This window comes from Eubalaena glacialis, chromosome 6 (assembly GCF_028564815.1).
Source record: "Eubalaena glacialis isolate mEubGla1 chromosome 6, mEubGla1.1.hap2.+ XY, whole genome shotgun sequence".
Taxonomy (NCBI): domain Eukaryota; kingdom Metazoa; phylum Chordata; class Mammalia; order Artiodactyla; family Balaenidae; genus Eubalaena; species Eubalaena glacialis.
In genome coordinates, this window is record NC_083721.1 from 50,679,169 (window position 1) to 50,699,436 (window position 20,268).

General features: G+C 40.5%; 1 protein-coding gene across 5 annotated transcripts in view; it reads left to right on the forward strand.

The window, feature by feature from the left end:
• The window catches only part of ZPLD1 (zona pellucida like domain containing 1), a 313,221-nt gene that overhangs the window by 52,722 nt on the left and 240,231 nt on the right, over nucleotides 1-20,268 (forward strand). For 3 of the 5 annotated variants that reach the window (XM_061193037.1, XM_061193034.1, XM_061193035.1), the window contains exons 2-3: nucleotides 2,127-2,216; nucleotides 17,550-17,660. The gene's annotated coding sequence lies outside the window, so the exon portion shown is untranslated. Of the gene's footprint in view, nucleotides 1-2,126; nucleotides 2,217-17,549; nucleotides 17,661-20,268 lie in introns of those variants that run through there. The other 2 variants (XM_061193039.1, XM_061193038.1) reach the window with 2 other exon arrangements.

Here is a 20,268-nt window from a genome sequence, read left to right on the forward strand (position 1 = left end):
GAAACTAACACACCATTGTAAAGAAATTGTACTCCAATAAAGATGTTAAATAAATAAATAAATAAATAAATAAGAAGGCATTCCATAACAATAAAACAAAAACAAAAACTATGAGAGTAAGAGACAATACAAGGCGAGGCTATAGAGTGAGATAAGAGAGCTCAAACTAAGACTGGCCGATTCTAAATCCTTCAGGAGAATGACACAAAAGGATCAGAGATAGTAGAAAAATCCAGGGTATAGTGCAGTGGAAACCCTGAGAGAGAGTGTTCAGGAAAGCAATGGGGGTCAACAGTGTTGGGTGCTGCTGAGAGATTTCATGGAATGAGAATTGAAAAATCCCTCAGGCAGTCTGAGACCCTGTTCCTTCCTCCACTTGCATAATTTCTGCTGCTGAGAGAGTCACCTAACGTATTTGAGTCTCAATTTCATCATCTGCAAAATGATGCTTATGAAAGATGGTGCTGGATGGTGGGAGGTGGGAGGGGGAAGGGGTGTGGGTCAGTAAGTGTTGGCATTTCATCCAGCACTGTAAAATGGGTAAGTGTGGGGAAAAGGTGTAGAGGATCTTCTACCAACTCTAAAAATCTGTGAGGTGTGAGAATATTTCACCTTATGGGACAGATGAAGGGATTTTCTGAGTTGCTCTATAAACTACCAGGTACTAGGTAAATATAAGGTGGCATTTCTGTTTACCGAGACAGTAAATGTCAAAGAGAATTTTTGTTGTGCACTTGTTGTGGCAGCTTTAAGGCAAACATAACCATGGTGGTGATTCCACATAGAAGAATCTGGAGACAGGATTGTCAAGGCTGTGATCCCGAGTGTTAGTGCATCAGAACCTTAGGAGTTTAGAGGTCCCCAAGGCTTTAAGATTTGCTTGCCTCTGGTATTATTAAGTTATAGCCCCTAGGAAATTTTGCCTTTTCCTCATATCACAGAGCTTTCTGGAAATTATGAATACTCTGAAGCCCCCAGTTTGGTGGTCAGTTCAGGACCCTGTACATCCATCCCCTCAGCGTGACTCTCAGAACCCCCCACCCTGTCCCCGTCATTTATTGCTGTATAGAGGAGGTAAAGGAAAGAGGAGGTTGATCCCCATTCTGTAGGTCCTTGCAGTGGAGATGGTGCTGAGGCTCCAGCTGCATCTTGGTATGTTGTACAGGGAAAAATCATTAGATCCTCAAGCAGCAATCCCACACATTAGGGAAGCAAACTCAGAGCATTTGGGATCAGAAACTCAGCTGAGTGTGTATCTCAAGTGCAGGAACCTGACCTTGGATCCTCACACAGAACCTCGCATGCGCATGCAGTTAATGCTCAATAAATGCTGTTAAAAAAAAGAAAAAGAATGCTTTAGCCATTCAGGCTGCATGCATTAATGGGTGGCAAGGCCAGCCTTTGTCATTGGCCTATGGTGTCAGCTCCATGAGGTGATTTTGAAGATGCTGTCAGTCATCTCCCCCCCCCACCCCCCGTTTACTACCCTTCTGGATGATTACAATTCTACTTTTGGAATTCCACCCATTAAAAGGCCTTGTTCTCTGACAAAATGCAAGTGTGCCCAGGAGAGCAAAACTGCATCATCAGATTCTTATATCTTACTGCATTTGAGTTCTTTGGATCTCTCCTGAGAGCAGAGTTTGACTAAGGATGTTGAGAAGAGAGAAGGTGGCAGTAATGAAGGGTTAGGGGAAGGATAGCTACAAAAAATCTGCTTTTACAGATATCACTGTTGTGCCTAGAGCTGGTCCTGATTGGTAGCTTGACAAGGTAACTATCCAAGGATGATATGTGTTCACTCTTATTCATTTTTTTCTTTTTCATTCATCTCTTTACACTTCACTAGGAATACATGCAATGGGTTAAATGTCATATACACAGGCAGTCACATATTCTTAACACAGTTACACCTAGATGCATAAAGAGGATACAGGAAACATTTTTTAGTCTTGCAGCCTCACTTCCTTGCAACTGATTGATTAGCACAGTAACATGAGCAAACACTAAGCCCCAGGGCTTCAGGTGACACATTCAATTAAGGACATTCAGGCAAGCGAAGAAAAACATTCTGGTACCAGGCAATTGCAAATTACAGACTAATGAAGGCAATTTTGGTTTCACAGATTTCCCTATTTTACTCTATAACACTGGGATCAACATTCATTAGCTCAGAAGGATCTAGATGAAGGCCTGCTGGCAAGCATCAATATAAGGTAAGCTTTTGCATTTGCTCAATGTACATGCCAGATTAGATAGAATTACCAAGCTTAACCTGACCTCTACTGGCAGTTTGTAATAATGAGCACACTTGAAATCAATACCCAGAAGCTTTGCTGTGGGAATCCTGCCATGTTTTATACTAAAACTGGAAGAAAACTTAGAGATGATCTGCTTGGCAAACTTCCGACCCACTGCCCCATTCTGCAGGTAAGGAGACTGAGGTCCAGAAATGTTGGGTGATTTGATCAAGCTTGAAGAGCTAATTGATGGTAAAGACACTAACGATAGAATCCAGGTTTTTAGATTTCCATGCAAATATGACACTGTCATCAAAGAAAAACCAATATGCAAATATGTTTAAATGTTGATAAGGATAAACTGAGATATGTAAACTTAATGGCTTTCTGAATACTATGAGTCAAAAGCATCAAAGCACTTTCAGCTCAGTATCTGAATATTTTAGTTCAAAGTATGTGGAATAACTCAGTCAAAATTACTGACTTCAGTTTAGCCATTCTTAAATGGTGAATTTCTTTAATTTTTTTTCTTTGAATCTACTGTTTAGAACCATCATGACAATAATCAACAAATGGGATAATTGTAATGATTTAATAAGACCAACATTCGGTCATCTGATTCAATACTCAGTTCCAGATCTTGGGAATGTTAAAACTGGGACAAGATATGAATCTTTGCATACTTAGTTCCAGCCTTTAATCAAATGGCAGGCAGTGTAAAGTAGTGAAAAGAATGCAGGCTTCAAGTTTGAGCAGACCTGGGTAGAATTCTGGCTCACCTCTGTACTAATTTCTATTGCAGCTGTAACACATGACCACAAACTGAGTGGCTTAAAACAACACAGATTTATTCTATATCTCTGGAGGTTAGAATTCCAAAGTGAGTCTCAAGGGGCAACAAGGTGTGAGCAGGGCTGGTTCTTTCTGGAAGCTCCAGGGGAGAATCTGTTTCTTGCCTCTTCTTCTTCTCGAGGCTGCTGGCATCCCTTGGCCCCTGCCTACATCACCCCAGTCTCTGCTTCTGTGGTTGGTCATATCACCTTCCCTTCTGTAGTCAAATTTCCCTCATAAAGATACATGTGATTGCATTTAGAGGACACCTGGATAATCTAGGATAATCTTCCCATCTCAAGATCCTTAATTTAATCATACCTGCAACAATCCTTTTGCCATATAACACTCACAGGTTCTAGGGATTAGGACATGGACATCTTTTGGGGCCATTATTCACCTGCCACAATCTCTTACCAGCTGTGTGATCTTGGTCTGATCATCTTAACCTCCCTTTTAGAATTGGTTGTGAGGGTTAAAATAGAGGAAGGATAACATGTATCTAGGAGGCTGCCTGGTACTCAATAGATGCTCAACAATATTCCCTTTTTGTTCCTTCATTTAATCAATAGATAAAATCTCTAGTGCAGATTATGCACATAAAAGAGGAGACAAATTCAGTGTAGTCCAAGACCTGTTTCTGGAAGTGGGATTACCATCTGGTGGATGAGGTGGACACCACAAATACCCGAAATGCAGTGTTTCTCAGTCCAGTGTTTTCTAGGAGATGGGCTCCTCTCTCCAACCTCCTGAATGATGCATCTTGCATTCTGATTTTGCAAACTTGGTTACTTTCTTCATCTCGCTGCCTGGCTCCTAGTTTGCATAGATAAAAACTTCATTACTGGTAATCAAATTAATTGTCTTTTAAAATGATTATGTCCTGTGGCAATCAATTACACAAGTCTACCAGATGGCACATAAAGTGTGTGCTGAATGGAATGATATTATAATAATAATTATATTCAAGTCTACCCTGTTTTACAGTTCCTTTTTTTTTTTTGGCTGCGTTGGGTCTTCGTTTATGCACACAGGCTTTCTCTAGTTGTGGCGAGCGGGGGCTACCCTTTGGTGCGGTGCGTGAGTTTCTCATTGCAGTGGCTTTTCTTCTTGTGGCTCACGGGCTCTAGAGCGCAGTAGCTGTGGTGCACGGGCTTAGTTGCTCCGTGGCATGTGGGATCTTCCCGGACCAGGGATCTAACCTGTGTCCCCTGCATTGGCAGGCAGATTCTTAACCACTGCACCAGCAGGGAAGTCCTGTTTTACAGTTTCTACTCAGCCATGGGCTTGGTCTACCTGGGAGAGACACTTAAAAAATGTACTATTGTATTTGGCCCTATATGTTTTGCTTTCCTCCCCTTTTTATCATTCCTCTTCAACATGCCCTAAAGAGGATAGGTGTAGTAGAACTCAGTTTCCTTGATTAGAAATGATTCATTGATAGTCATTCTGGAAACCTTACTCTGGAAATCTCCCTTGGTGATGCCATAAATTACAGGCTGTGACCAGGCTGTCACCAAGCTGAGTAGGGCCTTCAGGAGTAGTCTTCTTAGGCAGCATAGGGTTCACAGTTTTTAAGTTTCATGCCTTCAAATGGGCAGTCTGTAGGTTTCCCACTGGTAATACCTACCACTTTGTAAGACACCACATATATAGGGTTCCAGACATTTCTGTGACCCACCAGCTCCCTGAAGGCATTTCTCCAGGGCAGAAACAGACATCCAGAAAAAAAAGTGAGAAAAGAAAGGCTGATATCTATTATTCCTTTCAAAGATTCCCCATGCCCCCCCAGTCAAAACATTATGTCTTGGGCTTCCCTGGTGGCACAGTGGTTGAGAATCTGCCTGCCAATGCAGGGGACACGGGTTCGAGCCCTGGTCTGGGAAGATCCCACATGCCGCGGAGCAACTAGGCCCGTGAGCCACAGCTACTGAGCCTGCGCGTCTGGAGCCTGTGCTCCGCAACAAGAAAGGCCGCGATAGTGAGAGGCCCGCGCACCGTGATGAAGAGTGGCCCCCGCTTGCCGCAACTAGAGAAAGCCCTTGCACAGAAACGAAGACCCAACACAGCCAAAAAAAAAAAAAAAAAAAAAAAAAAAAACTGGCCACATACCCAAATCCATCTTCATTTCCTCTGTAGCTTTAAAAACAACAACAACAACAAAAAACATTATGTCTTATCTTAAAGTCCTATGGACACTGCTACATATGGCTGCCTTTACCCTATGACGACCCTTTCTTTTTCAGAGTGTTGCTTATTTGCATTAGAGCTGTTGTCCACTGGCTCTGTAACTAGCTGGTTTATGACTGTAGCCAAGTTATTCAAAGTACCTAGATCCTATACATAGAACGAGAGAAGTGAAACTAGATAATCTGCAAAAATAGTTTTGCTCAAATATTCTGTGGTTCTATGTTTTAATGATTTTGTCAGTGGAAAAGGTTAACTTTTTGCTGATAAAAAAATCCATAACAAATCTTGGGAAGGAGGAAAGGACTGGATGGGCAGGTGGAATGACCTTGAGAGAGAGGAGAGAAGGAGACAGAGCAGCTCATAGAATCTGGACTGGTGACTCTGGCCCCAAATAAGTTCTTTGGGTCATATCTCCTGTTTTTGCTTTGCTCTGCATTATTTTCCATCTTTAACAGATGGTCATTAAGAGTTCCTCAGCTCAAAAATTCTTAGATTCTCTGTTACTGCATTCTGTTTGACTTCTATGCAAGTTAGATCCCAGAGAGCACATTTGTTAGCAACAGCTTCTGTTTCTTCTGTCAGTTCTCTGTACTTTACTTTTTGTGTGCTGCAGTACAGCAGAAATTCCTGGCAAGATCAAAATATTCTAAAGGTAGAGTTTTCAGTAGGAAATACCGTAAACACAAAACCAATTTTTTTCAGTCATCGCTAAATGAACAAGTTCAGAATGTGTAGTTCTAGCCCTGCGCTTCTAAAGATACATCAAGGTATTGGTTTTTCCATAGCTCAATGGATACTCTGCCCAATGAGAGGTAGGGGTGTTTTCCAGCCACAAAAGCCTTAACAGATGTTCAGTTACAGATTCAGGAAAAAGCCTGCACTGATCCCAGACTATAAGAAAGCCAGAGCTGCAGGTGACTCTTCATCCACTAGATGGAGGTAGAGGAGCACAGAAAAAGATCACCTTGGGTTGTTAATGAGGTTGACCGTGTAGAAGCTAAGGGGGAAGCTTATCTATCATTAGGTAAGATCCACAGGTAAAATTGATGAATTTCATACCTTCGAACACTAGTGGAAAACATTGGCTTGAGGTCTAAGGCTGTTGTAAGACCTTTTGATTTTATGCAAAAATTATATTCCTCCGGCATCCTCAAATAGCAGTCCCAACCCTTGTCTGATTTGGGCATTTTTCAGCTTTTTACAGCTGGATCTACTTATGGGCTTCACTTTCAGCCCACACCAGCCCCAAGTCCCAAGGAACTCCCACGGCAGGAGGGATAGCTGCTGCCTCTGTGCAGGTGCATTTGATCAGCAGAGTTGCAGTCATATAGTGGAGGGACTGGCACTTCCAGCTTCTCAGGGGGGATTAGTTTCTACCTCTTACCAAGAGTCATATGGTACGGAATTCATCAAACAGGAAAAGGATTTAGATGCTGGTTCAGGCAACAAATGACACTGATACTGGAATATTGACCAAGACTAAATTCAGCTGGTCACCCATAATTGGTAAGACACTTGAGCACTAAGTAGTATCGCAACTTCCTTCCTTTCTTCCTTTTCCTCCCCCTCCTGCTCATTCTCCACCACTTCCTCCCTATTTATGTCTCCCCCACCCTTTCTCTCTCCATCTCTCTCTCTCTCTCCATCTGTCTCTCTCTCCATCTCTCTCCACCTCTCCTTCTCTTTCTCTTCTTTTTGCTGTTCAGAACATCCTGAATCTGGAAACTGAAGCTTTGGATTCTCTTACTCTGTTTTTTCTCTGGTTTTACTTTGCCTAAGATTTCACTCAGTCCCGTGTTGAACTCCACCTGGTGACGGAAGCCTTGGTACCCAATCCTCTGTCCTCTCCTGGAGGCTACAGTCTTATGAACACAAAGAGCCCACCTAAATAAAACTAACACTTGTCCATATGCCTCTGCCCCTAGAATGTATCTCCTAATGTGGGCCATTGTCTGGGTCACATCTGAACCTTTTAATGAAACATAGGGCCAAATAAATACCCCTGGGAGTGGAAGGGAGAGGAGGGAGGCAAGTAGAGTCTGAGGCATAGCCTCAGGTGGGACTCTGTTTCAAAAACGACAGTATTTTTGGTGCCTTCTATTTTATTTTAAAAATGTGTGCGAAGTTTGCATTAGACTTATATGTATTCATGTTTGTTTTAATATGTTGAAGTGTATTTCATTACTTTGTCATTGTGCAAAATTGCTCCAGGAAGATGCATCCTGTTTATCTTGTGACTTTGAGTCCTTCTGGCCACATGAATGGTTACGCCTCACATTTGAATTTTTCAGTTAAACTTAGGCAGGAGCAGTGGTAAAAAGATGGTAAGTTTTGGAGTCAGACTGGACTAGGTTTATCCCGGCTCCTCCAGCTTACTCGTTGTGTCCATAGGCACAAGAAGGCCTCTCTTAGCCTCATTTTTTCCCATCCATAAAAAGGAATAATTGTGACCACATATGATTGTTGCAAAGATTAAATGATAGAATGTGCACAAAAGGATAGTAAGTATATAAACCACTTAGTATGGAACCAGCTACAGAGTAAGCACGCTAATAAACATCATCATTGTTAGGAATAAGCCATTTGTATACTGCACTGAACCATCCATGTGTTCCTATTTGCTGCATGTAAACTTAGTCTGGTCTTTTCAATGGTGCCAAGTTAAATATGGCTTTCTATAATGCAAAGGCAACCTAGAAAATATCAGAGTTGCTTTAGCGTTGTTGCTTGTGGTTTGCGCCTCTCTGAGTAAGGCAACCTGTATCAATAAAACATCATCATTTTGGAGAAATGGAGTGGAAGTGGGGTGAGGACAGGGCTTATATTTTACTCCCATAGCTTAACTTCTTGGCTCTAGAGTGATCGGGAGACTTGGCATTTGACAGCTAGTTGATGCCATAAGCTTTTTTTTTTTTTTAAACATCTTTATTGAAGTATAATTGCTTTACAATGGTGTGTTAGTTTCTGCTTTATAACAAAGTGAATCAGTTATACATATACATATGTTGCCATATCTCTTCCCTCTTGCATCTCCCTCCCTCCCACCCTCCCTATCCCACTCCTCTAGGTGGTCACAAAGCACCGAGCTGATCTCCCTGTGCTATGTGGCTGCTTCCCACTAGCTATCTATTTTACATTTGGTAGTGTATATATGTCCATGACACTCTCTCACCCTGTCACATCTCACCCCTCCCCCTCCCCATATCCTCAAGTCCATTCTCTAGTAGGTCTGTGTCTTTATTCCCGTCTTGCCACTAGGTTCTTCATGACCTTTTTTTCCCTTAGATTCCATATATATGTGTTAGCATACTGTATTTCTTTTTCTCTTTCTGACTTACTTCACTCTGTATGACAGACTCTGACTCCATCCACCTCATTACAAATACCTCCATTTCATTTCTTTTTATGGCTGAGTAATATTCCATTGTATATATGTGCCACATCTTCTTTATCCATTCATCCGATGATGGACACCTAGGTTGCTTCCATGTCCTGGCTATTGTAAACAGAGCTGCAATGAATATTTTGGTACATGACTCTTTCTGAATTATGGTTTTCTCAGGGTATATGCCCAGTAGTGGGATTGCTGGGTCGTATGGTAGTTCTATTTTTAGTTTTTTAAGGAACCTCCATACTGTTCTCCATAGTGGCTGTATCAATTTACATTCCCACCAACAGTGCAAGAGTGTTCCCTTTTCTCCTCACCCTCTCCAGCATTTATTGTTTCTAGATTTTTTGATGATGGCCATTCTGACCGGTGTGAGATGATACCTCATTGTAGTTTTGATTTGCATTTCTCTGATGATTAATGATGTTGAGCATTCTTTCATGTGTCTGTTGGCAATCTGTATATCTTCTTTGGAGAAATGTCTATTTAGGTCTTCTGCCCATTTTTGGATTGGGTTGTTTGTTTTTTTGTTATTGAGCTGCATGAGCTGCTTGTAAATCTTGGAGATTAATCCTTTGTCAGTCGCTTCATTTGCAAATATTTTCTCCCATTCTGAGGGTTGTCTTTTGGTCTTGTTTATGGTTTCCTTTGCTGTGCAAAAGCTTTTAAGTTTCATTAGGTCCCATTTGTTTATTTGTGTTTTTATTTCCATTTCTCTAGGAGCTGGGTCAAAAAGGATCTTGCTGTGATTTATGTCATAGAGTGTTCTGCCTATGTTTTCCTCTAAGAGTTTGATAGTGTCTGGCCTTACACTTAGGTCTTTAATCCATTTTGAGTTTATTTTTGTGTATGGTGTCAGGGAGCGTTCTAATTTCATACTTTTACATGTACCTGTCCAATTTTCCCAGCACCACTTATGGAAGAGGCTGTCTTTTCTCCACTGTATATGCTTGCCTCCTTTATCAAAGATAAGGTGACCATATGTGCGTGGGCTTATCTCTGGGCTTTCTATCCTGTTCCATTGATCTGTATTTCTGTTTTTGTGCCAGTACCAAACTGTCTTGATTACTGTAGCTTTGTAATATAGTCTGAAGTCAGGGAGCCTGATTCCTCCAGCTCTGTTTTTTTCCCTCAGGACTGCTTTGGCTATTTGGAGTCTTTTGTGTTTCCATACAAATTGTGAAAGTTTTTGTTCTAGTTCTGTGAAAAATGCCAGTGGTAGTTTGATAGGGATTGCATTGAATCTGTAGATTGCTTTGGGTAGCAGAGTCATTTTCACAATGTTGATTCTTCCAATCCAAGAACATGGTATATCTCTCCATCTATTTGTATCATCTTTAATTTCTTTCATCAGTGTCCTATAATTTTCTGCATACAGGTCTTTTGTCTCCTTAGGTAGGTTTATTCCTAGATATTTTCTTCTTTTTGTTGCAATGGTAAACGGGAGTGTTTTCTTAATTTCACTTTCAGATTTTTCATCATTAGTATATAGGAATGCAAGAGATTTGTGTGCATTAATTTTGTATCCTGCTACTTTACCAAATTCATTGATTAGCTCTAGTAGTTTTCTGGTAGCATCTTTAGGATTCTCTATGTATAGTATCATGTCATCTGCAAACAGTGACAGTTTTACTTCTTCTTTTCCGATTTGGATTCCTTTTATTTCTTTTTCTTCTCTGATTGCTGTGGCTAACACTTCCAAAACTATGTTGAATAACAGTGGTGAGAGTGGGCAACCTTGTCTTGTTCCTGATCTTAGTGGAAATGGTTTCGGTTTTTCACCATTGAGGACAATGTTGGCTGTGGGTTTGTCATATATGGCCTTTATTATGTTGAGGAAAGTTCCCTCTATGCCTACTTTCTGCAGGGCTTTTATCATAAATGGGTGTTGAATTTTGTCGAAAGCTTTCTCTGCATCTATTGAGATGATCATATGGTTTTTCTCCTTCAATTTGTTAATATGATGTATCATGTTGATTGATTTGCGTATATTGAAGAATCCTTGCATTCCTGGAATAAACCCCACTTGATCATGGTGTATAATCCTTTTAATGTGCTGTTGGATTCTGTTTGCTAGTATTTTGTTGAGGATTTTTGCATCTATGTTCATCAGTGATATTGGCCTGTAGTTTTCTTTCTTTGTGACATCTTTGTCTGGTTTTGGTATCAGGGTGATGGTGGCCTCGTAGAATGAGTTGGGGAGTGTTCCTCCCTCTGCAATATTTTGGAAGAGTTTGAGAAGGATGGTGTTAGCTCTTCTCTAAATGTTTGATAGAATTCGCCTGTGAAGCCATCTGGTCCTGGGCTTTTGTGTGTTGGAAGATTTTTAATCACAGTTTCAATTTCAGTGCTTGTGATTGGTCTGTTCATATTTTCTATTTCTTCCTGGTTCAGTCTCGGCAGGTTGTGCATTTCTAAGAATCTGTCCATTTCTTCCAGGTTGTCCATTTTATTGGCATAGAGTTGCTTGTAGTAATCTCTCATGATCCTTTGTATTTCTGCAGTGTCAGTGGTTACTTCTCCTTTTTCATTTCTAATTCTATTGATTTGAGTCTTCTCCCTTTTTCTCTTGATGAGTCTGGCTAATGGTTTATCAATTTTGTTTATCTTCTCAAAGAACCAGCTTTTAGTTTCATTGATTTTTGCTATTGTTTCTTTCATTTCTTTTTCATTTATTTCTGATCTGATCTTTATGATTTCTTTCCTTCTGCTAGCTTTGGGGTTTTTTTGTTCTTCTTTCTCTAATTGCTTTAGGTGCAAGGTTAGGTTGTTTATTCGAGATGTTTCCTGTTTCTTGATGTAGGCTTGTATTGCTATAAACTTACCTCTTAGAACTGCTTTTGCTGCATCCCATAGGTTTTGGGTCGTCGTGTCTCCATTGTCATTTGTTTCTAGGTATTTTTTTATTTCCCCTTTGATTTCTTCAGTGATCACTTCGTTATTAAGTAGTGTATTGTGTAGCCTCCATGTGTTTGTATTTTTTACAGATCTTTTCCTGTAATTGATATCTAGTCTCATAGCGTTGTGGTTGGAAAAGATACTTGATACGATTTCAATTTTTTAAAATTTACCAAGGCTTGATTTGTGACCCAAGATATGATGTATCCTGGAGAATGTTCCATGAGCACTTGAGAAAAATGTGTATTGTGTTGTTTTTGGGTGGAATGTCCTATAAATATCAATTAAGTCCATCTTGTTTAATGTATCATTTAAAGCTTGTGTTTCCTTATTTATTTTCATTTTGGATGATCTGTCCATTGGTGAAAGTGGGGTGTTAAAGTCCCCTACTATGATTGTGTTACTGTCGATTTCCCCTTTTATGGCTGTTAGTATTTGCCTTATGTATTGAGGTGCTCTTATGTTGGGTGCATAAATATTTACAATTGTTATACCTTCCTCTTGGATCGATCCCTTGATCATTATATAGTGTCCTTCTTTGTCTCTTGTAATAGTCTTTATTTTAAAGTCTGTTTTGTCTGATATGAGAATTGCTACTCCAGCTTTCTTTTGATTTCCATTCGCATAGAATATCTTTTTCCATCCCCTCACTTTCAGTCTGTATGTGTCTCTAGGTCTGAAGTGGGTCTCTTGTAGACAGTATATATATGGGTCTTGTTTTTGTATCCATTCAGCCAGTCTGTGTCTTTTGGTGGAAGCATTTAATCCATTTACATTTAAGGTAATTATCGATATGTATGTTCTTATTCCCATTTTCTTAAATGTTTTGGGTTTGTTATTGTAGGTGTTTTCCTTCTCTTGTGTTTCTTGCCTAGAGAAGTTCCTTTAGCATTTGTTGTAAAGCTGGTTTGGTGGTGCTGAACTCTCTCAGCTTTTGCTTGTCTGTAAAGGTTTTAATTTCTCCATCAAATCTGAATGAGATCCTTGCTGGGTAGAGTAACCTTGGTTGTAGGTTTTTCTCCTTCATCACTTTAAGTATATCCTGCCACTCCCTTCTAGCTTGCAGAGTTTCTGCTGAAAGATCAGCTGTTAACCTTATGGGGATTCCCTTGTGTGTTATTTGTTGTTTTTCCCTTGCTGCTTTTAATATGTTTTCTTTATATTTAATTTTTGATAGTTTGATTAATATGTGTCTTGGTGTGTTTCTCCTTGGATTTATCCTGTATGGGACTCTCTGTGCTTCCAGGACTTGATTAACTATTTCCTTTCCCATATTAGGGAAGTTTTCAACTATAACCTCTTCAAATATTTTCTCAGTCCCTTTCTTTTTCTCTTCTTCTTCTGGGACCCCTATGATTCGAATGTTGGTGCGTTTAATGTTGTCCCAGAGGTCTCTGAGCCTGTCCTCAGTTCTTTTCATTCTTTTTTCTTTATTCTGCTCTGCAGTAGTTATTTCCACTATTTTATCTTCCAGGTCACTTATCCGTTCTTCTGCCTCAGTTATTCTGCTATTGATCCCATCTAGAGTATTTTTAATTTCATTTATTGTGTTTTTCATCGTTGCTTGGTTCCTCTTTAGTTCTTCTACGTCCTTGTTAAATGTTTCTTGCATTTTGTCTATTCTATTTCCAAGATTTTGGATCATCTTTACTATCATTATTCTGAATTCTTTTTCAGGTAGACTGCGTATTTCCTCTTCATTTGTTAGGTCTGGTGTGTTTTGACCCTGCTCCTTCACCTGCTGTGTGTTTTTTTGTCTTCTCATTTTGCTTATCTTACTGTGTTTGGGGTCTCCTTTTCACAGCCTGCAGGTTCGTAGTTCCCGTTGTTTTTGGTATCTGTCCCCAGTGGCTAAGGTTGGTTCCGTGGGTTGTGTAGGCTTCCTGGTGGAGGGGACTAGTGCCTGTGTTCTGGTGGATGAGGTTGGATCTTGTCTTTCTGGTTGGCATGTCCACATCTGGTGGTGTGTTTTGGGGTGTCTGTGGCCTTATTATGATTTTAGGCAGCCTCTCTGTTAATGGATGGGGCTGTGTTCCTGTCTTGCTAGTTGTTTGGCATAGGGTGTCCAGCACTGTAGCTTGCTGGTCATTGAGTGAAGCTGGGTCTTGATGTTGAGATGGAGATCTCTGAGAGATTTTTGCCGTTTGGTATTACGTGGAGCTGGGAGGTCTCTTGTGGACCAGTGTCCTGAAGTTGGCTCTCCCACCTCAGAGGCACAGCCCTGATGCCTGGCTGGAGCACCAAGAGCCTTTCATCCACACGGCTCGGAATAAAAGGGAGAAAAAATAGAAAGAAAGAAAGATAGAAAGAGGATAAAATAAAATAAAATAAAGCTATTATAATAAAAAATAAGAAAAAAATTATTAAGAATAAATTTATTAAGAAAAAATTTTTTTTAATTTTTAAAAATAGATTTATTAATTTTTTTGTAATAAAAATAAGAAAAAAATTATTAAGAAAAAAATTTATTAAGAAAAAAAATTTTTTAATTTTTTAAAATAAAAAATATGAAAAAACTTATTAAAAATTTTTTTTTAATTTTTTAAAAATAGAAAATAAGGAAAAAATTATTAAGAAAACATTTATTAGGGAAAAAAAATTTTTTTAAGTAAAAAAAAAAAAAACGGACGGACCTAACCCTAGGACTAACGGTGAGAGCAAAGCTATACAGACAAAATCTCACCCAGAAGCATACACATATACACTCACAAAAAAAGGAAAAGGGGAAAAATTAATATATCCTGCTCCCAAAGTCCACCTCCTAAATTTGGGATGATTCGTTGTCTATTCAGGTATTCAACAGATGCAGGCACATCAAGTTGTTTGTGGAGCTTTAATCCGCTGCTTCTGAGGCTGCTGGGAGAGATTTCCCTTTCTCTTCTTTGTTCGTACAGCTCCCGGGGTTCAGCTTTGGATTTGGACCCGCCTCTGCATGTAGGTCGCCTGAGGGCGTCTGTTCCCCGCCCAGACAGAACGGGGTTAAAGGAGCAGCTGATTCGGGGGCTCTGGCTCAGTCAGGCCGAGGGGAGGGAGCGGTACGGAGGAGGCGGGGCGAGCCTGCAGCGGCAGAGGCCAGCGTGACGTTGCAGTAGCCTGAGGCGCGCCGTGCGCTCTCCCGGGGACGTTGTCTCCGGATCACGGGAGCCTGGCCGTGGTGGGCTGCACTGGCTCCCGGGAGGGGCAGTGTGGAGAGTGACCTGTGCTCGCACACAGGCTTTTTGGTGGCAGCAGCAGCAGCCTTAGCGTCTCATGCCCGTCTCTGGGGTCCGCGCTGATAACCGCGGCTCGCGCCCGTCTCTGGAGTTCGTTTAAGCGGCGCTCTGAATCCCCTCTCCTTGCGTGCCGCGAAACAAAGAGGCAAGAAAAAGTCTCTTGCCTCTTCAGCAGCTGCAGACTTTTTCTCGGGCTCCCTCCCGGCTAGCTGTGGTGCGCTAACCCCTTCAGGCTGTGTTCACGCCGCCAACCCCAGTCCTCTCCCTGTGATCCGACCGAAGCCCGCGCCTCAGCTCCCAGCCCCCGCCCGCCCCAGCGGCTGAGCAGACAAGCCTCTCCGGCTGGTGAGTGCTGCTTGGCGCCGATCCTCTGTGCGGGAATCTCTCCGCTTTGCCCTCCGCACCCCTGTGGCTGCGCTCTCCTCCGTGGCTCTGAAGTTTCCCCCCTCTGCCACCCGCAGTCTCTGCCCGCGAAGGGGCTTCCTAGTGTGTGGAAACCTTTCCTCCTTCACAGCTCCCTCCCACTGGTGCAGGTCCTGTCCCTATTCTTTTGTCTCTGTTATTTCTTTTTTCTTTTGCCCTACCCAAGTACGTGGGGATTTTCTTGCCTTTTGGGAGGTCTGACGTCTTCTGCCAGCGTTCAGTGGGTGTTCTGTAGGAGCAGTTCCACGTGTAGATGTATTTCTACTGTATCTGTGGGAAGGAAGGTGATCTCCGCGTCTTACTCTTCCGCCATCTTGCCCCTAGTCCTCCGATGCCATAAGCTTTTTAGGAACCTGGGCAAGACATCATTACAAGGAAGACAGAAGAAGAGTAGTTGGCTCTGGCTACAGAGCTCAGTTTTTAAGTTTGGTTTCTGACCTCCTGCAATGACTGTATTCCCTTTATCACCCTTTACTTTCACACAAAGCAGAGTTGGAAGCCAAATAGGGTTCAGGGACCAGCTAATTTTTCATGTTAGCTTCATTGATTTTGGAAGAGGATCTGAGAAATGGTTATCTTAAATGATCTCTTGAATGAAACTTATTAATATAGGGGAAGTAGGGAAATGTGTTTTGGCTGCAACCTGGGTCCAGTCTGTGCTGCGGTGAGTAGAGAGATACTGCCTACATCAAACACAAGTATCATCTAGGCACCTACTGAGTTTAAGGCATTGCCTTAGATTCTCTGAGGTATAAAGAAATGGAACACCCTGGCCTGGCAGTTAAGTACTTTACATGTGAGTGGGAGAAGCAGCATTTACTCATATGCAGCACTATATTTAACACAATCATTAATGTAAACTCCATACGCCCAAGGAATCTCTTAATCAATTAATTCAACACACATAAAATATATACAGCATCTGAAGCACGGGGTGTGGATTTGATTGAACAAGATATGGCTCTTCTACTTAATGATCTCATATTCTAGTTGGAGGCAGACACATACAGAGGACTGTGACACAACCTGTAAGAGAAGGTGCTAGCTCTGAAGGAGTCAGGGGAGGCCCTAATCTGAGTGCCTGGATGGAGTCGTCTTTGGAAGGCATGCAGTTGTTGCAAGCAGAATGGATTGGAATCGTTCTGGTGCTGCTGAGGACTGGACCCGGAAATAGAAAGGAAAAGATGGCTGATAAAGCCGTTTTAAACTTTAGAATCTAAAGGAAAGCTTGCAGGTCTCTGTGACTTACTGGGTAAAGAATCTGGGGAGAAGGAGAGGTTCATGATGATTCCAAGGCATAGCACTGGGTACCAAGCAGAATGGTGGTGTATCATGACCACGAAAGGAAAACAGAAGAGAGCCCACTTAATTTTGACTTTGAGAGTAAGATACATTTAGAGTTTACAGGTTAACTCTGAGGTGTAATTCCTAAGTATATATTAAGGAATATATTAGTAACCAAGGCTGTTGGAGATTAATAGGTCTTTACTCTCAATATACATTGATAATGTCTAGCATGTTTAAATTTGTAAAATTAAAGTATACTTGGGAAAGGTGATCAGAATATATTAGAAAGCAAGTTAGATTGCATTAAAGATATTTTGCAACGTGTACTAACAGAGATATAAATCAAGGAGATGTGGAAGTGTTAATTGAGTGAACTAAGAAAAGTTAAAAATAATTAATGTTCCCCAGAAGTCCTTTGTGATAGAAATCATTTATTTTCCCAAATTTTCTTGACCTTATTTCTTAAAAGTCTCTCAAAGTCTCCTTGCCTTCAATCATATTTCTATGATATAGTTCAGGTTTTCTTTCTTCATCTTCTAGGTGAATAGGAGACTGCTAACTTTCCTCTTTGTGTTCAGTCTCAATACCCCAGTCCATTTTCCTCACTGTCACCAGAGTGATCATTCTAAAGGACACATAACCATATCGCACCATTTGCTTAAACTCATTCATGGTCTCTTTCTTCTACAGCATTTTATCACTCTCTTAGAGTCTAATATCTGCACTTTCACAGCTGACTTGGGGCATATATAGTTGTACACACGTTGATCTCCCCACACTGAGTTGTGTACTTGTTGAGGCCAGGGATAGTGTCTTATTCACTTTTGTATTTTCTGAGTCTAACACCATATCTTTCTCATACTAGGTTGTCAATAAATATAGATTTGTTATGGACTTAATTGCGTTCCCACAAAATTCATATGCTGAAGACCTAACCTCTAATATGACTGTATCTGGAGGCAGGACATTTAAGGAGGTAATTAAGGGAGTCATATGGGTAGGGCCCTAATACAATGTGACTAGTATCCTTATGAGAACAGAAAGAGATACAGAACTCTCTCTCTCTCCATGTACTCACAGATAGAAAAGGCCATGTGAGGACATTGAGAAGCTGTTGTCTGCAAGTGGAGGAGTCTCACAAGAAACCAACCCTGTTGGCAGCTTGACTGTGGACTTCCAGACTTCAGAACTGTGAGAAAATACCTTTCTGTGGTTTAAGCCCTCAGTCCCCCAGTCTGTGGCATACTGTTAAGGCAGCCTGAGCTGACCAGTACAGGATTGAACTGAGGAGACGTGGTGCATTTTCTGTAGCAGCCGCTGCCATGAAATGTCACTATCAATCCCTCTAGGGTACTTGGTGCTGCAGATCATCTCCAACTTTGTGTGACAAAAACAGAGCAGCAGGAAAGTGAATCTTTGGCTGTGGACTAGACACTGATATTAACAATTTTTTCCCCAATAAGCAGCCAAGAGAACATTCAGGTATTTTTAAACAAATGTACTCTATAAGGAGGGCTTTTTAAAATTTCTCCTGCAATCCTACTTTTCCTACACGAACTGCTGGGATGTGATGATGACCCAAGGGAAGGTGATGTTAGAGGAAAGAGCAAAAGAAGGATTGCTGGGAGTCTGAGAATGTGTCTATATGCGTCAGGACCCACAAGGTTTTATAGGCTCACGAATCAAGCCTGTGGCATCCTGATTTTGATTTAAGATTATCCACTGGGGAGAAAATTTTGTTTTGAACTTTACTTAAACCTTCCTGAGCAAAGAGATCCTTTAGCTATGCACTGTGAGTTTCCCTACACAGCAGCACAGGACACTTGGGGGATGGATGTTTCACATAATTTACTGTGTGCTTCGACTGGACACACGTCACTGCTCTCTGCACAGCACAACAGTATTTAGAAAGGTGCTGCTGGCAATCTGGACTTCTGTTTTCTGTTTGGTTGCTGCTCCATATTTATTCTGGGAATTAAGATAGAAAGAAAATCAGAGAATTATGATGAAAAATAATAAAGATAAGCTGACTCACAGACAGTGAATCCTCAAACCAAAAGTTAGTGGGAAGTTTCAAAGCTGAGACTTACTTTCACAACTGCTGTAAGTTTTTAACTTCTGCTGCGTATTTCCTCATCTAATTTGTTTCATCACCTTGGTCAAATTGTGCATGTGTGTTTGTGATGGAGCTCTCCTCTATAATGATGTTGGTGAGGTAATGCTATTATGAGAATAATTCTTATTTAGATTTGCATTGTGTATAATTTTCAGAGTGCTTTCCCATCTTCTATTTGATTTGACTTATACATTGGCTACATCAGGTTTCAAGTTAATGCCAGGTCAGGAATTGTTTTAAATCATTTACCTTCTACTGTTACACAGCCCAGCACTTTCCACATTTATTCACCAATGATTCATTCAATGGTTATGGTAGGATTTAGAGAAATAAAAGTTCTGGGCATTTTTCTGATAGAAGACCAAACATATTCCAAAGATATGTTTTTATAAACATCTGACCTGAAGGGAACTCAGATAATTAAGAAAGCACATGCTTAATACTGGTTCTTTTGTTTCATGATTTTATCTGTTTAATTTTGCTTTAAATTTTGTCTTTGGTTGAGTTTAATCTCTCTTAGAACAACTGAATGTTATCCATAAGACTCAGGTAACACAAGGGTGTTTGATCTCTTGTCAATTAGAAATCCTCAGAAAATTAGGACCTATATAATTATTTCATGTGATGTATAATTGGGAAATATGGACAAAAACAAAAATAAGCATACTAGCAAAGAGAATCCAACAACATATTAAAAGGATCATACACCATGATCAAGTGGGATTTATCCCAGGGATGCAAGGATTCTTCAAATATATGCAAATCACTCAATGTGATGCACCATATTAACAAATTGAAGAATAAAAATCATATGATCATCTCAATAGATGCAGAAAACGCTTTTGACAAAATTCAACACCGATTTATGATAAAAACTCTCCAGAAGGTGGGCATAGAGAGAACCTACCTCAACATAATAAAGGCCATATACGACAAACCCACAGCAAACATCATTCTCAATGGTGAAAAACTGAAAGCATTTCCTCTAGCATCAGAAACAAGACAAGGATGTCCACTCTCACCACTATTATTCAACATAGTTTTGGAAGTCCTAGTCAAAGCAATCAGAGAAGAAAAAGAAATAAAAGGAATCCAAATTGGAAAAGAAGTAAAACCATCACTGTTTGCAGATGACATGATACTATACATAGAGAATCCTAAAAATGCCACCAGAAAACTACTAGAGCTAATCAATGAATTTGGTAAAGTTGCAGGATACAGAATTAATGCACAGAAATCTCTTGCATTCCTACACACTAATGAAGAAAAATCTGAAAGAGAAATTAAGGAAACACTCCCATTTACCATTGCAACAAAAAGAATAAAATACCTAGGAATAAACCTACCTAGGGAGACAAAAGACCTGTACGCAGAAAACTATAAAACACTGATGAAAGAAATTAAAGATGATACCAACAGATGGAGAGATATACCATGTTCTTGGATTGGAAGAATCAATATTGTGAAAATGACTATACTGCCCATAGCAATCTACAGATTCAATACAATCCCTATCAAATTACCAATGGCATTTTTTATGGAACTAGAACAAAAAATCTTAAAATTTGTATGGAGACACAAAAGACCCCGAATAGCCAAAGCAATCTTGAGGGAAAAAAATTGAGCTGGAGGAATCAGACTCCCTGACTTCAGACTATACTATAAAGCTACAGTAATCAAGAC